We start from the raw sequence: 12,488 nt of genomic DNA on the forward strand, positions 1-12,488 counted from the left end.
CAAGGACTCAGAAGGTGAGTGCTGTGCCGCTTTGTTTCTGATCGGCTCTGCTCAGCTAACCTCAGAAACCCGAGTAAGTGGTGTATGGGCTCAATTGAAAGTCATATGAGTTTGTACACTGCTCGCTCGGCTATCCGGGGAAAGCCAAACCGGTGATCTGAAACGAAGCAGCACAACGCTCACCTGAGCGCTTCTGCTTCATTATAGTGATCGGTGAATGTCTCAGTTCTTGGACTCCCACTGATCAAAACTTCTGACATGTCACTATGACATGTCAAAACTTTCTGAAAGAATGTGTGACTACTCATCTGCTGGAAAAGAGAGACCAGGCACCCTTGTTATTGGAATCAGTGGTGGACCCATCAGTTGGACGCTCATCAATCTAATGGTATGACATAGATATTATTTCTGGGAAACCCCTTCAACTAAACCTCTTTAATGTCAGATAAAAAGAATAATATTGTATATTTGATAAAGTTTTAATTGTTATATTACTTCCTGGATTTACTTGTGTTTCATGCATATTCTCAGCTTGTAATTGTTGTAATTACCCTCTATAATTTAGATTCTAACTATTTCTACAGGATGCCACCATATAAAATATTAATGATATTGGGCTCAGATTTCATGACACAGACTACTTTGCATGCATTTATACCTGTTGGAAGGAAAAGCGGAAGGAATACTTTAATAGTAATGTAAGTTCCTTGTCTAATGCTGTATGTGCAGTTTCTTATACATAAAGGGACTTAGAATCATATGTAAAGAGGCTGTCCACATTATTGTAAATAAAGCCTAAATATTGTGTAATGAAACATTCTAGAATTTTCTGATAGTGGAAGTGTGCGCATGTCTGGCTGCTGAATGTGATTGTCTCTGGGTCTATGTTGCCTTGCTTGCTGCAATCTCACGCCGGCGCCAGTTTCAAACTTGACCTAGTCCTGATGCTGCTGACATTCCTAGGGCTGGAGCTGCCTGGCAAAGAAGGAATATCAAATCCAAATAGGAATTAATTGTCTTATTATGAAAAAATACCAGCACAAACTATTGCCGATTAAAAATATTTCACTATTACCGGAATACCAGATTAATGTACTAGTAGACCCATAGGTGTCTAACCGCTGGGTCTTTGACTGCAGGTAATGTGGGTGAAAAACTAATAGGGCCCCAGCTAGGGATTCAGCTATTTGTTGTATGCCCAGCAAGGGTAGGGGTTAATAAGTTTCTTACCTCTGGCTGCTGCTCTTTGCCCCCTCCATCCGGGGGGAGGGGTTATGGTCCTTCTCCTTTCTCCCTCTTTCCTAGTGGATTTAAGGAGCTGTCCTCCGGGTCTCTGCCTCTTTTGGCCCTTACATTGCAATCTCCCTCCCTCCCGTCCCTTTTGAAAATGAATGTTCGGTGTTATATAAAAAAAATAAAAATAGAAAATAAAGAAAATAATAATAAATAAATTAATAAATTAAATAAATAAAAAAATAATAATAATATTTGTACCAGCACAGGCATTCGTAGGTGCAGGATAGCTGGTTTGCCTTGCGGTTAGCAATACTTCAAAGTGGCAGATGGCACTGCCTTCAGAGCGGGGGTTTTTCTACAATTGTATTGGGTGGTATTTTGCACTTTTCTTGTATTTATTCATTTATGTTCTGTTCATGGGTGAAATGTTGTTTTGTCACAGCTGGCGGTTTGGTAAGGTGAACCTACATGCCCACCTATGTCGGTAGGCCGGCTTACGGGTGTTTACCTTAAAAAATGTTAAATTATATTTGTTATATTTATAATAAAAGCTGTGGCCGACCCCGAGTCAACCCACGTTAAAGGAACGTTCATGTTGTCCTGTGTCAATTTACTATTAGGCTATCCCTAGCTATGTTATCTAAGGGTTATGGTATACATGCAGTCTAATGTATTGTACTAACAGTTGAATTCTTACAGAAATCCATAAAGGAATCTGCAGAAAAAATTAAGAACCTCGAGCAACAACTATCTTCCTCCCTATCCAGCAACGACTGGGACACCTTGAAGACACGTACGGATAACACCATTAATGAATACAAGAAAGAAATCGGGTTGAGGAAAAGGGAGAAGTTCCAAAGGGACGCTAACGATTACCATAACAACCTAGTATACAGATGGCAAGAATCCTCCAATTTCTGGCGTTCACGCAGATGGTATGTGCCCGGCAACAGATCCACTTCAGGGAGCGATACATCGGTGGAGAGACAACCATATCGGCAGCAACTTTTTTTTAGGGAATCGGAGGGGCAGAGGCGTCCCACCCGAAGGGCGGGGAGGAGAAGGAAGAATTCGAGAGACGGCGATACAAACGAGGTCCCAGGTAAGGACAACCTGGTAGTCAACATCTACTCTCATACCTTGAACTCTGGAGAACTGTTAGTCCTACAGAAAGGATTATTCTTCTGCCCCACTTTCGACCGGAAATACTTTTACCTTAAAACAGGAACTCAATAGATTCTACAGATCCCTTAGATTGAAAACTCATTTTGGGCTCTCTGGAAATATTGTTAATCCAGTTATTTCCACCACAGTCCAAACACCATTGTCAATTAAACAACTAGGCCTGCATAACCATAGTAACTTCTCTCCCCCAAGAATATACCATGATACTGAGACAGTTATAGAATTGATTGAAAGGGATATCCATCCTTTTTACGCAGGTGCAAATTAGGGTCATATCCTTATAAGAATAATTTATCTAGAATCGAGTCTGAAGCCCTTAAATCCCTAAGTGCCAACAAGGAAATTATTATTAAACCGGCTGATAAGGGGGGTGCTAGAGTGGTTTGGGACAAAAAGGATTATATATCAGAAATAGAGAGACAATTATCTGATTCATGCACATACAAAAAAATCATTAACGACCCGACACCCAAAATCCGTATGAAAATTTCCACTATCCTGGAAGATTACGCTAGTCGAAATATAATAGATGATAAGACATCCAAATTCCTTCAAAATCCCCATCCGATAACTCCAGTTTTCTATATCTTGCCTAAAATCCATAAATCCCTGCAGAATCCTCCTGGTAGACCCATAGTAGCCTCGACCGACTCTATTCTCTCGCCACTTTCCATCTTCTTAGAAAAAATACTTACGCCTCTCATCAAAACAACACACTCATTCATTTTGGATACAGGCCACTTTCTACAAAAAATCAAGGAACTTTCAAAGATTAACCCATCTTGTATCCTAGTAACGCTAGATGTCAGTAGTCTTTACACTTCCATTACGCATCAAAAGGGTATACAGGCCACCACACATCTTCTAGGATCTACATCCATGACAGCAGATTCCATATCTTTTTGTCTTGAATTATTAAAATTAATTCTACATGAGAATTTTTTCCTATTTGGGGACGACTTCTATGTACAAATCTGCGGGACGGCCATGGGTTCAAACGTAGCACCACCATATGCTAATGCATATATGCCAATTTTTGAGGAAGAACACATATACCAGAATCCTTTATTTTTACAACATGCTATATGCTGGTACAGATACATTGATGACATCTTCTGTATATGGGATGGCCCCCAAGAGTCTTTAGGGAACTTCCTAGACTACATCAATCAAATTAGAGCAGAACTTAAATTCACTCTAAATTCAGATGGGGACAGTATTTGTTTTCTTGATACTACTATAATTAAGGATCATGAGGGCTATCTTACCTCTGATCTCTACTCCAAACCAACAGACAGGAATGGACTGCTGCACTACAAGAGTAGCCACTCTAGAAATACAAAAAATGCATTACCAAAATCACAGTTTACGAGAATTTCCAGGATTGTATCGAACAGCGATACCAAAATAACTAGGTTACAAGAAATGTCTAAGAAATTTACACAGAGAGGCTATCCACCAACACTTTTGTCACAAAAATTAGAAAAATTACGCGAAACAAACAGAACAACAACAAAAAAATCTACGCAAGTCAGACTACCATTAGTTCTTACTTCCATCCCATAGTACCTAAATTACAACAGATTGTCCGGAAACATTGGCCAACATTACACACCGCTTACCCTCAAATTGAGGAGTTTTCTCATCCTGTGTTGATGTGTTCAAAGAGATCCCCTAATATTCGTGATCGCCTTGTCAGAGCTGATGTAGGCAGTTTCACTAAAGTATCCATACAAAGTTTCCTGCAAACAAGGCGTAATGGCACGTATCCATGTTTACACTGTTCATGTTGTTCTAATATTATAAAGGGTGATACAATTCAGCATCCACATACCAATAGGACTTTCCCCATCAGGGGTTATTTTGCATGTGATTCCAATTTCGGGATTTACTTAATTAAATGTCCATGCGGCCTCACCTATGTAGGTGAGACCACTCAACATATTAGGGACCGTTTATCTAGTCATAAATCGACCATAAGATGCAAGAAAACATGGTTACCTCTACCTGATCATTTTATTAAGCTTAACCACAATCTCTCCCAACTGAGATTTCAAATAATCGAACAGGTACCCAGACCTAGGAGAGATGGCAACCATGTTAATTTATTGAAAAAGAGAGAATGCTTTTGGATACATACATTAGAAACCTTAGCTCCTAAGGGTCTAAATAGAGAGTATGATCTATTATCCTAAACTGATATTACTATCACTGTTAATAATATTATGTTCTGTTTCTTTTAGGCACGATAGAAAAAGTATGAGATCCGTTGTGTGACCAGATACAGGCACCATAAAACCGGTTCACTGAATCCTCTTCCTCCTTTTTTTCCCCTCCTTTCTTTCCTCTTAACTTTGCATCTATTATTCTTTATACATTTCCTTTTTTCTTTCATCTTTTTATCATTCCAGTTTATTAATCTTTTCCAGTATGCATTAATCTTTTGTACATCACTATATCCTGATATGGTCACATATTCTTTGATTTAACCATATACATCAGGTTATCCTTGACATTATACATAGCCTAGAGATACATCAGAGCTTGCGTTCCAGGGATGCCATTCATTACACTGTTCGCAACAGCGCGCATGCGCGGATTGCGTTTCACACAACACCGGATATCTGGTGTAAATTACTAGCGCCCTATATCTGGGGCTTGTGCCCAAGGCAGTAGTTACACCAATGCTTGTGGAGCGTCTGGCAGATGCCATTACATCGATCCAGTTCTAACATCATAGGAAGGTATGTCTCCCTTACGCTCCTGACTCCATACTCCATTTACCATCGCTGCTCCTCTTTGTTTACTCATGTTCTGTGCACCTTATTACCGGTATCTTATGGTATCGTCTCGAGGGGTATTTTACCAATACCCCTTCTTCTTTTTTCCCTAAATGGCTCTTTGTATGTTTATATATATATATATATATATATATATATATATATATATATATATATATATATATATATATATATATTTACATAACTATTGGTCTATTGACTGCATGTGTACCTATTTCTAGTATTTCACTTTTCTTATCGCAGAGCAATATTCCTACCATGGTCCCAGAGAATATACTACATGCTACATTGTGATGATATGCGTTAAAAATTATGAAGGAAATGTTGTCCTATATTTTAAATTCTCTTTTTATTACACTGAAAATGTACTTTGTTTGATACTAAGCCTTGTCAATTCATGTATTGAATGTGGATTTTTTTGACATTGTCAATATCTGTTTAAACTTTAAATGTATATATGCTAATGTATCTGAAAAACATATATATCATGTGTGTTTATTTCTCTATTTCTTGTAGCGATTGTGATAAAGGCCTTGGATAGGCCGAAACGTCCACAGAATAATCGCTTGTTTCTAAAATATCATTTTCATTTGAAAATATAAATAAAGCAAATTTGAAAATTAATATTTCAAATATCTATAGAGTGCTTTTGTTTTTTTCTATGGCCTTGCCTGCAATCGCGGGTCGGGATTACGGGCACGGCCGCGTGCATGAGGCCTAAACAATGATGCAGCCGGTGATTCACCGGCCTGGTGGTAACCCTACTATCCCTTCCATGCATGTGCCATTGTGAATGAAGGGCCACCTTACTACATACTGTATATGCAGTTCCTCTACATTTCGTTTTCTAACCTTTTTTTTTAAATCTATAAATTGCGTCCCATACCTTAATGTCACCCAAGACAGCCACTTTTTCTGCCAAACCTTTGCAGTTGGCCTGATTTTTGATGGGGATGAGACATGTATAAACCAAAAAAAAAGTGTCCCTAGAGCCTTGGTTCTCCAGATTAGCCCTTGTAGGCAGAATCTTAATAGAGACAAAGTTATGAAGTTAGATCACTACAATTAGTTTATTAATATTTATAAGGATAAGAAAAAATTACCCATGAGGTCTAAGCAAGGGCAATGCTTGAATTTGTATTGCCAATTTTAGTAACTTACTTCACTTTACAGCTTAGAAGTCATTAGTTCCGTCAGTGATTTCGACGTCTTTTCCACTTGATTTCCTCTTGTAAAAAGCCTCCCATTGATTTTAACGGGATACTGCCCCGTTTTTTTGACGGGGCAGAATTTTTAGCAGGTAGAATTGCAAACCGCTATGTATTCCGGTGGGAAAACAGCACTGGGTAGCCACACGCAGATAATCCCCATTGAATGTGGCTAATCTGCATGCAGAAACGCGGCTATTTTTGGTTTGTTTTGCATACCGTATGATGTGCAAATTCATTGACAGGCTGAGGTTTGTGTTTAAATCCGTGAGGAAAACAATCCGCTTTTGGCAAATAGCTGCGCTAATAAACCTTGCAGCGCATTGTATTTAAAGCCAGGTGTTATATATTGCCGGTGTCAAGACCAGTTTGCAGGACAGATCCTACACATGTCGATGTGGTGCGCAGAGTAATACGGCCTTAATATAAGCATATTACTCAGCAATTTATCATTATTTACTGACACACAGCACCGCCAGACTTTTGCGTTCCAGCTTGTATAAGACTGCAACGTATAAGTGATTGGCCTGGTAGAATGTGTCACTCATCCTATTATTTAATGGTGTTTTCATATGTATTGTTCGCCTTTTAAGTTGGTCCTTCTGTCTGTATATGGCTGTGACATCCTTGGCAACTGTTGGACCTTGTCACCGATTCCACTTAACAGTGCAGAATTCCTGACTAATGAGGGTTTTTTTCCTCCCTGACATGAGAAGCGGCATCAGTCATGCACATGTATAAACAGACACACATGTAACCCTAAACTGAGCAGAGGCTCCATGCTCCAGTCAGGCCTGTCATGAAAATGATTAATGGCCAAAAGGCTCCAAATTACCTTCATTGTCAGCTCTGTATTGTTAGTTCTGACAACTAATGAGCTCCGACAGCCCTTCCTTTCTCACACAGCACTTAAAGAGCGTGTGATTTCCCTCTCCAACCTTTAACTCGTGCAGTCAAGAAGTCACAGCTCTCGCCTTCTCAATTTAATATCATAAAAAAATGCCCTTTATTGGCACTTTGGTGTACCCATTGCTTGGAGGGTACATGCCATATGTTGTTACAGCATCATTGTCAAGGAAGTGTTTTAAAACATTTACATTTTATATGGTAAGTATATAGCCACTTATAGGCTTCATTTGGCACAGTGAATAGGTATATACACAAATGAGGGTGGCGGTATAGTTAATTCAAAATGGTGATTGTCTCCTGGTGCTGGTTCATGCCCTCATGCCCCCTCTCTGGAGATCAGATGTCTTTCACAGCCCACCACGATTGTAGATTTTGGGACAGATGCAGAAGCGGAAAGGAGCTTGAATAATACATCCGGTTTTGAGGTACCTGGGCTAATATTAGGGAATTGTACTATCTACAGTTACCTAATATACTCTATTAGTTTAGATTTACAGATGAAGGTAAATTCCCCATGGTTATTCCTGGACCATATTGGCAAACTATGGACCACTGTTTATCAAGGAGCCTACCTATAAGGGACGATAGAGGAGAATATTCCAGAAACAAGGTCCAGATCTGGAGAATAGTACAGAGTCAATATACCATTGCTGAAGCTGGGTGAGGTGAGTTACACTATGATCACAATCTACCAAGATAAGTGCCCACTTTTTAAATAGAGTGACAATCTTGAAATTAAATGAAGCTTACAAAAAATACATACATTTATTAATGAAGAAATCAAGGATCCCCAGTTCGGTTACCTACAGGGCTGTTATATTTAAAAATTGTCTTTCTTTATTGCATTTTTCATGCACGATTTGTTTTTGATTTTTAAATATAATGCAGTATTATACAAAGGGAACCCAAAAGGGGTTGCCTGCTTTGTTTGCCTGAGAATAAGATGATCACAGGATGACTTGCTGTTGGGACCCCAACAATCAGTTGTAATCTGTGGGGGGAACCAGCAGTAAGTGGTCAATTCCCCTGCAGCGTCGCCTCAAGAGAAATGAAGCATTACACAAGGACATGACGGTTCAATGGAAGGGTGGCATCCAGACCCATGTTGATCTAGTCATGCGGTTTCTTTTCTTCCTGTTCTCTTGTAGTTTATGTTAACTTGAGTCTATTTCTTTTGGGTTGACTCCCGTTATCATAAGATATAGAACTGGAGAGACACGAGTGTTACTAGATTCATCTCATTGGTTTAACTGACAGTTGTATCTAATAGACTGTTAATGGCTTTCATCAGGTTAGGAGCGCTGTCTTGACAGTTCATGTGATTTATGTCTTCTATTTTACAGCATTCCTCCATTGCTCCTGCATGGAGGATACTAAATGTATTGAGACGAGCAATATTATCCAACTGTATAATTCTGCAGTCACACTTTCTTTCATCTGTCCCCTACGTCTTGCTAACCTACCGAATGTATATTAGCAAGAAGTGTGATTGCAGAATCAGACAAAACATGATCTATTTGTAGTCTTGTAAGTTAGGAGCCTAGAGTGGTGTATGGCCCTTGCAGGTTTGTCGTGGAAGAGATGAAATGAAGGCCAAGTTCCTCCTCCCTGTAGCGTCCATGGCCGCGGGCCGTCGGGTTTACTCACCTCCCGACGACCGCAGCCATGGATCTGTGAGCGCTGGTCCCCATCTCCTTCCTAGGAGACGCCAGCGCTCACTTCCGCTCCGTTCGGCTGTTTTCCCTGTACGGTGCGCGCGCACGCTGGTGCCCGGCCTTAAAGGGCCAGCGCGCGCAAATAGGAGGAAGTCATCATCATCAACTGCCACGATTTCCTGGTCTATAAGAAGGCCCCTGGCCTTCTAATCCTTGCCTGAGCGTTGTTAGTTTTCCCAGTCTGTCTTGCAAATGGTCCCTTAGTGTTTCCCGTTCCTGTTGTTACCCGTGCCTTGTTCCCCGTTCCTGTTTCCCGTGCTGTGCCTTAGTATCAAGTCGTGCCACGTCCTGTGTCATCTGCCACGTCCGGAGGAATCCGCCACGTCTGGTGTCTTCTGCCACGTCCTGAGGAATCCGCCATGTCCCGTGTCATCTGCCACATCCGGAGGAATCCACCACGTCCTGTGTCATCTGCCACGTCCGGAGGAATCCGCCACGTCTGGCACAACTTGCGGCTCCTGTGTCATCCGCCACGTTTGGCGCTATCTGCTGCAACCATCTACATCAGTGCCAGAGCTGCGGCCACCGTTTAGACTATACAGGTACTCTTGGGCGGGACATTGTATTTCTGGGGTGTCCTGTTGTTTGGCCAGCTGCCTCCCCGCTACGGCGGTACGGCCTAGTGGGTCCACTAACCCGCTTCGTGACACTCCCTCACCCTGAACACTTTTGGCAGGAAGAGAAGCCGTTTTATACAAGAGGCGCAGCGTACCCACGCTGTGACGTCCTGGCACTGACATGGTGTAACAAAACACCACTAAGATGGTGTCCAGGCCGTTTAGCCCAGTCCTAAGAAATTTAGTTAATTAGCGAACCAACCATCATCCTGCCATAAACAAAAGTAACGTTACAGTGCAATAAACAGCAGCACAACATAACACTGGCTGGACAGACCACTCCAATATTCTGGGATATATACAAATATTCAAAAGGTGCATCAAAGTCCCCTATATTAGGAATTTTCTCCCACACTCTTTTACACGGGCAGATGATTTGCTGAACGAGCACTCGCTCCCAATTATACGCTCGTTTGTCAGCTAGTCGCATTATTTATACGACTTAAAAAATGGTCGATTGTCGGCAGCACATTTCACGGTGTAAACAGGCTATGTACTGCTGACCAGATGCAAATGTATGAGGACAAACGATCATATTAACGATTGTTTATCCCACACTCACGATCATTGCTTCATATAAATCAGCACTTATTCCTGGGTAGAAAAACTGCCCATATACATCTATCCTTACAGTCTGTTACTATGGAGACTCATAGGTCTGCATAGTAGCTGTAAACATGTAAAAAATGGTTACAAGGGTAGAAATTAAAGGGGGAATCCAAATGAATGTTCTGATAGGTCATAGATAAATGTGAGAAGATCTGACACAGATTTTCAGTAACCGAGATCTCATAGCAGTGCTAAAGGAGTTTTTGCCCTCTCTAGATCTCTTTCATTCTGGACATGACAAGTGGTGCAAGATCATGTATTTCACCAATATCATCTGCTCACATATATCTATGACGTATTAAAAGATCATGTTGATTGAATTTCCCTTTTAAATATTGGTTTCTCACACAACTGTTAGGGTCCTTTTACACTGGCCAATTTTGACAGGGAGATGTGCTGCCGACAATGATAATATTGATGACATTTAAAACGATATAATCAGCTGAACGAGCGTGTGCTCGTTCATTGGCTGATCGTTACCCTGTTTACACAGGACAATTACCATATGAACGCTTGTTTGCGCGATCATTGGCCCGTGTAAAAAGGCCTTTATACGCTCCTCAACATTTAAAATTGCAACACCAAGAAGGGCATGCCGTAAAGTTATGCAAATTGAGGAAGTAGTAGGTGTCGCTAAGATTTGCACATGATCACATTTTCAAGCACCTAGCTCCAATCTGTGGTATGTGGGAAGGGCATAAAAGCCAGATTGAAAGCAAAGTTTTTTAGCCACATGAAACCTCAAAAATTGGATCAAGTGGTGTGGGATGATTGTGCGATGCCTCCTGTTCGTCCACATGCCAGTTATTGCCACTTGTCGCAAACTGAGAGGGACACAATCTTTGAATCTGAGAGACCTTGGTTTATCACTCCGGCAGATCGATACGCTGCTAGGCCGAGATGTCCGCACTGTTCAACGTTGCCTTTCCCGGAGGTTGGGAGAACAACAACCATCGGGAATAGCAGCAAGAGGTGCATGGAGGCGAACCTCTGCATGGAGAAATAGTCTGAATGGAAAAATGGCGCGTAGTGATCCATTCTGTACTGCAAGTGAAATTGGATGTCACATCCCAAGCCTAGGGTGGCAACCAGTGTCGACACAAACCTTCAGAAGGTATTTGCATGACATTGGGCTACAAGCCTAATATCCAGCTACAGGTGTTCTATTGACAACACGCCACCGCTCTTAAAGGCTATCATGGTGCACAGCAAGACGCTAATGGAGGCTGGAATGGAGGTCTATCCTCTTCAGCGATGAGTGCCGCTTTTGTCTAAGACGCAATGATATCCAGAGATTGGTTGAAGACCACGTGGGTAACGCCATGAAGAGTCCATCACAAGGGAACGTCACACCGTCTTACTCCCAGGATTATGTTGGGGGCATAATGTACAGTAGCCGGATCTCTCTAGTCTTCATTTCAGGTACACTAACAGCTTGGAGTTATATTGATTTGGTCGTGGAACCAGTGGTGCGGCCATTTCTCCAAAGTGTCCTAGAAGCTGTTTTTCAATAGGACCACACCAGTCTGCATGTTACTCGTGCTACTGTGAGCAGCCTGCGTGGCCTAAATGTGCTACCATGGCCTGCAGCATCTTCGGACTTGTCTCCCATCAAGCACATCTAGGACGTCATTGGTCAGCAATTTTAAAGGGTGTTGCCAGCAACCAATCTTGATGATAAATGCATTCAGTGTGGCATAACTTCCTCAGACAACCATTAATAACCTCATTGATAGCATGCCAAGGCGTGTAAGTGCGGGTATTTCTGCGCGTGGCGCTCATACTCGATACAGACTAAATCAAGATGTTTATATGTTTTCTTTCCATTTTTTTTATAATTTGCATATCATTAACATCTCTATCGATCTTGTGATTTCCACAATTGCAAACTTTTCCTTCTTGGTGTTGCAATTTCAATGTTGAGAAGTGTATAACTACTAATAAAAGATCTTCTTTATTATGACAGTGGGGTGGAATGACCCCGTGGCAGTAGGCTCATCTGTTATATAAGTTTGGCTGTTTGTTTACACTGTTTAGGAAACTTTGATAAAGGCTTGTCTAATACAATGGAGAATTCCCTATTGTTAACTGACAACCCCAACAGTCCTTGTCGGTATCTATTGTAATCTTTTATGTGACTGTTTTCTCCAAGTTAATTTTATAGCAAGGAACATCTATCAAATATGTGAAAGGGACAAGAAGACACTT

The sequence above is a fragment of the Rhinoderma darwinii genome, chromosome 3 (genome assembly GCF_050947455.1).
Source record: "Rhinoderma darwinii isolate aRhiDar2 chromosome 3, aRhiDar2.hap1, whole genome shotgun sequence".
Classification (NCBI taxonomy): Eukaryota; Metazoa; Chordata; class Amphibia; order Anura; family Rhinodermatidae; genus Rhinoderma; species Rhinoderma darwinii.